This window comes from Limulus polyphemus, unplaced genomic scaffold (assembly GCF_000517525.1).
Source record: "Limulus polyphemus unplaced genomic scaffold, Limulus_polyphemus-2.1.2 Scaffold4328, whole genome shotgun sequence".
Classification (NCBI taxonomy): Eukaryota; Metazoa; Arthropoda; class Merostomata; order Xiphosura; family Limulidae; genus Limulus; species Limulus polyphemus.
The window spans coordinates 16,725-22,585 of record NW_013669938.1 but is presented as its reverse complement, the minus strand read 5'-3'; positions in this window follow the sequence as shown (position 1 = coordinate 22,585).

Here is a 5,861-nt window from a genome sequence, read left to right as displayed (position 1 = left end):
AGAGGGGCACTCAGTAGAGAAGATAACTCTGCAACACAGCATTGATAATATTTGGCTCTCAAAAATATTAAAATGTGTCCATTGTTATCAACAGAAATGGATAAGTTTTTGTAGGACAATGAGGAACATTATTCTACATAAGTCTACCAAGTTTCATCAAAATTTTGACTGAGTTATAGAGCAAAAATAGTGTGAACAATTGGTCCCCATGATAATATATAGGGATTTTTTTTTATTTTCATGAGCTTGACCCTCCAAAACTAATCACTTTTAAATTAGGTCATAGACCAAGTGTATACCAACTTTCATCCAAATCTGTTCAGCCATTTTTGAGAAATCTTGCTGATAAACACACACACACACACACAGGGGTGAAAACATAACCTCCGTCCACCTTTGGTGGCAGAGGTAGTAAGTTAATTGTTTTAAATGTGTGTGGAAAAGAAAAAAAAATACTCAAAATTTTCCAAAGAAACTAGAACAGTAACTAATTAAAAAGACATGGCAGAAACATGATCTCTATAAAGTTCTGGCTACGAATTTACTTTTGTTTTCTGTGATTTTTAGTACCAAAGTAGTCTGAGGAATCATGGGTAGTGTGTATATACGCGCATGAGAAGTCCTGATTGGCTGCTACTTGACATCAAAGATATTTTATAATTGGCACCAAAAGCATGAGTAAGGGATTTAGAAACAGTTCTAATTTTGTTAGCACCACATGATATAAAATATCAGTCTTTTAAAAAAAGCAAGTGGAATTAAAGTTAACAGAACTCTTTAATTGGTGATCAATATTTTTGAATACAGGTACTAATTCTTTTTCTTTTTTTTTGCTGGTTTATTTTAAAGAAATGTGTATAACTACTACAGTATTCCACTCGTAACATATTAGAGCCGGTTATCTCTTTGTAAAGCACAACATATTGAAACACTGATGCTGTGAATTGAACTAGTTTGTTCAGAACAGCAGTGTCTGTTGTAGTCAGAGCACAGATAGCCCATTGTATAGCTTCGTGCTTAACTCCAAACAAACAAAAGAACAAATATAAGTATGTGAATAAAAAAAGTTTTTTTTTCTTCTTTTGGAATGATAATAATAATAATAACATTAATCTGTGTAATCAGTATGATATTGATAATTCTGAAGTTTCTGTTGTTTGAGTGAAAGTGCACATCTTTATTATGTAAAGAAGACGGTAATTACCTTTCTGGAGTATTTTATTACCATGCCCTAGAAGAGCTGGATGATTAATGGCATTTGATAATCGATAAATTGTCAGGCTCATTAATAAATTATGTTCAACTAATCAATTATTCTCATACGAGTGAGAAAATAGTAATAAACAAAAAATACTAATTTCAGTTTGTTGATTATTTTTGCAAGTCCTGACACAAATTGATTAAGCTGAACAACCTCAAATTAGTCAGAAATAATGAAGAGAATCATAACGGCAATCGAAAATGGTATTGACCGGAGAAACTAATTTTGATGAATTGATTATTTTACCTGACAGTAATCAATGCTCATAGTTAATAAAATATATTGATTACTTGAGTTGATTGCCAAGTGTATATTGCTGAATTCACACTATTGTGTTTTTTTTTTCCTTTCACTAAAAAAAAACTTCACTGATTTTAAAACGGTGTGAAATGTTTATCCAAGTTTTAAGAAATTATATGGAGTATGAAAACTAGAAATATAAAAAATTTTGAACAAAATGGTACTGAATAAAATTCATCTTATTTTGTGACCGGAAACATTTAGATAAATATGAAGAATGTGTAAAAGAAAAAAAAAAAGTTTTGTCAGGAATAAAAAAAAAAATATACCAAAAATAGTTTTTGCCATTTTTGTTATAGCTCACACGTGTACCGTTTATAATACAAGTGAATGTGGAGTTGTTTTAGAAAACGCTTTTACGTAAGGAAAATTCGAAGAAGGTTTGAAACAATGTTTGTGTACAGCACCACCTACTGGTAGTTTTTGGTGAACTAGAAAAGGATTGTCCATATTATGAGAAAAAAATATATTTTCTCTTAATCGTTTCACTATTTGGCCACTTTTTATTTTCCGTTTTACATAAAAGTACAGCTAAGAACTGTTGGAACGAGTTAACCAAGATCCCGGGTAACCTTTTGAATGAAACTGATTTCACTGTCTTGTTCAACAATGGCTCTTAGGTTTTTTTTAATGAGTACTAGCTTTAGGTAGAAAATATTTTCAAATATGCTATCAAAAATTGAACTCAAATAGTTTATTTGTCAGTGGTATAAAACACCTATTGCATAATTTGTTTTACCTGTTAATAGCCTGAATAGGATTTTTTCTGATTTCTCCTGGTTGGTCTGTTTGTTAATGTAAACACTGACGTGTGTTGAAATTACAAGAGAATCAGATATTTTTAATGTTATTAATATTTGATCTGTTATTATGTAGCAACTGTAAATTGTATGTAATTTATGATTTACGGGCATGGATTTAGCTTAATTTAGTTGTCTAAGTAGCTTTTGACTAAGATTTATTTTTTATTTATTTTTTGGAATTGAAAATATAAAGCACCAAATACTACAGTTAAGCATTTTTATAGTTGTTTTATTTTAATAATAGATACAACAATCATATGAGAAGTGTGACCAATTTGTTTGTATGTCCCAAATACTATAATGGAATTGATTTTTGCTAATGTTACCCCACTTTTGGTACAGACAATATTTTTTTAGTCAATATCAGTACTTTATTTAGCTGAGGTTATTTTGGTGTAGGCATGCATATACATGGAAATAGATTTATGTTTTAAAGGTGGTGTGAGTGTTTTTTTTGTTTTTTTTTGAGTTCTGACACGTGTACAGATAATCGCTTACTCTTTCCTTGTGGAAACCTTTTATTATTTGTTTCAAAATATCTACAGGGTGTCCCAAAAGTTTGCACTCATGTCCATTCTGTTATGTATAACTGTTATTTTATTTATTTTTCAGGTAAATGAAAAAAATATATATGTAATGTGTGATTGTAGGAATCAAGAGAAAGTGTGTATACATGTATGCAATTTGATGTCATACATTTTGAAAAAATTGTTAAAGTAAAGGTTAATAGTGAGTTCTGCCTATAAGTATGGACCTTTGGGGCATCTTGTGTAGTGACTTATCTTAATGGAACATTTAGTTTTTTAGCCACAAAATAGCGGTTCATAGAATGGCTCCGAGTTCTTTTCAAGTACAAACTTTTAGGTCGTAGCTTTTGTCATCTCTTGACCGATTTGAGATCTAATTACAGGTTTGGACTCAAGAAGTCAAACCCTTTCGATCAATGTATTTGACCGTGCCCAAGGCCTCATAGATTAATTTACGCTAATCCTGTCTAAAATAATTTCAATTTGAGGGTAGGCTGGTAGAGATCCTGATGAGTAATGAAATTGAATAGGGTGTACGCTTGCCCCCAAACTTGGTATTCCTGGCACATAAAAATATAGCTAATAAAAAAGGAAAAAAAAAAGGTAATCTTAGATTAATTTACTCTAATCCTGCCTATCAGAATTTCAAGTACAATGGCTATTGAGGATTCCATCATGTTTAAGCAACAACAAAGTGTACTTACCCACAAGGTATAAGTTAGTGTTTTCAGTTTTTCTATACTGCAAAAATACAATTAACAATTTTTATTTTTTTTTAGAGAGAAAGAGAATACTCAGAGAAACATTTTCAGTCACATAAACATATCTTTCCATGCTCTAATAACGAGCCAACTTCAATATTCAGAACTATTTGTATAAAAGTGTACAAACATACAGGATTTGAGACTAGTAGATTGCTCCGTGAGATCTAGGACAAATATCAGACCAGATGGGCAGTCTCATACAGATGATGAGGAGCAAATTTATGAGTATAACTACTCTGGTATTTGTACTTGGCTGTTCAGGTAGTTTAATTGTTTCTTCACAGTATTGTTTAACACTGTCAAGAACTACTCAGAGTGTTAAAATATCATAGTAAAGAGTGTTTACTGTTTTGTTGTCTAATTAATGCTCCCTGTTGTCTCTTGAGTCGTGACCAGGCGAGTGTTCTATGTATTGCCTGGATATGGAGTAGGTTAAGACAATCCCAGATTTACTAGTTGGAGTAAGCCTAACTCTTTAACCCTAGAACACCAGTGTGGGGTCACTTTGACCCATATCACCTGGTGTTAATCATTGAAAATTTAATGCTGGCATTCTAGGGCTAAGTGTTGTCTGAATCTAACACTTTGGTGCACTTGGAGACCGTGACTTATGCTGATGTTGGTAACCATGGAAACCAGACTATCTGCTGAACTGTGACATCGTGTAGTGCAAATATTTATTTGCTAATATGAGATGATGAATACGTCCATGCAACGGCACAGCTGGATATTTACTTATGTGTATAAATGAGATATATTCAGGAGTCCAACTTTTCTGTCTAATACAGAAATTGGCTTGAAATACCGAGATGTGGAACATTTAGTAAAAACTGTAGTGATTATCTTTTAGACCACATTGAGAAATAAGAACATTGTGTCCTGTGTTTTCTTAATGAAGCAACTAAAATATACAGTTTGGTTCCAAACTGGAATATTCATAAGTGAGTGATTTCTCACTGAGAGAAAGACACAGAGTTGGTGGCGAATCTGTACCAGACCAGGTCAACGAACAGATGGACCTATTATTCTTGTGGTGTAAGTAAAGGAATATATTATGGCTAAGGCAGTTGAGAGATATTTTTAGATTTTGTGACTTAGTCTTTATGAAGTGAAATTAGAGTTCCTTGTTCCTACTGTTCTTGACAAATGTTTGATTTGTATGGTTGACAAATGTTTGGTTTGTATGGTAGAAAAATTTGTGAACTTTAATGGATATTACTGTTCTTGAAAACCTCTCGTCTGCACTTGGTTCTTGAACTGGTACCGTTGTAGATGTTTTTAGTAATTGTTAGTGTGATTGAAGCGAAAAATTATGACCATTTGATAATAAACAAAAAGTGATTGGAGCATAAACAGTTTTTTGAAAAAAATCTTCAAATTTGTGTTATTTATTTATAATTTTAGCTTTGGTGAATGTGAAATGTCAATTTTTATATTAGTCATTATAATTTTGTGTCTTTAGAACAAATTGTGCGTATACAAGCTGCCAAATGTTATCATAGTTTATCTCCAGTTAAAATGATGTACCCAAAGGTACATGAAACCAGCATAATATCCATAATGTATTATAAGGTTCTGTGTTTATTAACACTCGTGTACTCGTTTGACGTTGAGACAACTTAAGTTGCTTAATGTGTCTGATATTGTTTGTAAGTATGTTTCGTTTGTCTTGAAGACCTAGTTATGTGTTAGATTGGTATTACTTATATATTATCTCATGGGATTATTTATTGTGTAGTTCATCTGATATCTCCTTCCTCCCAGCCTGTGAAACAATGCTTTTATTTAAAACTTGCTTATTGTCGGACATACGGAGTATAATATCTGTGGTTGTGATGTTTCGCCGGGTTAACTTGGAGAAATGTTGTAGCCGTAGATATTATAATATGTATATCCAACAGTAAGCATGTTTTAAGTTTTCCATATTAGGGTACTTCCTTTAATTCATTAATACTTTCAGTGTTGATCATAGATTCATTGTTATGATCCTGTTTCCTTTAATTATTTAATACTTTCAATGACAATCATAGATTCATTGTCATGATCCTGTTTCCTTTAATTATTTAATACTTTTAATGTTGATCATAGATTCATTGTTATGATCCTGTTTCCTTTAATTATTTAATACTTTCAATGATGATCATAGATTCATTGTTATGATCCTGTTTCCTTTAATTATTTGATACTTTTAATGTTGATCATAGAT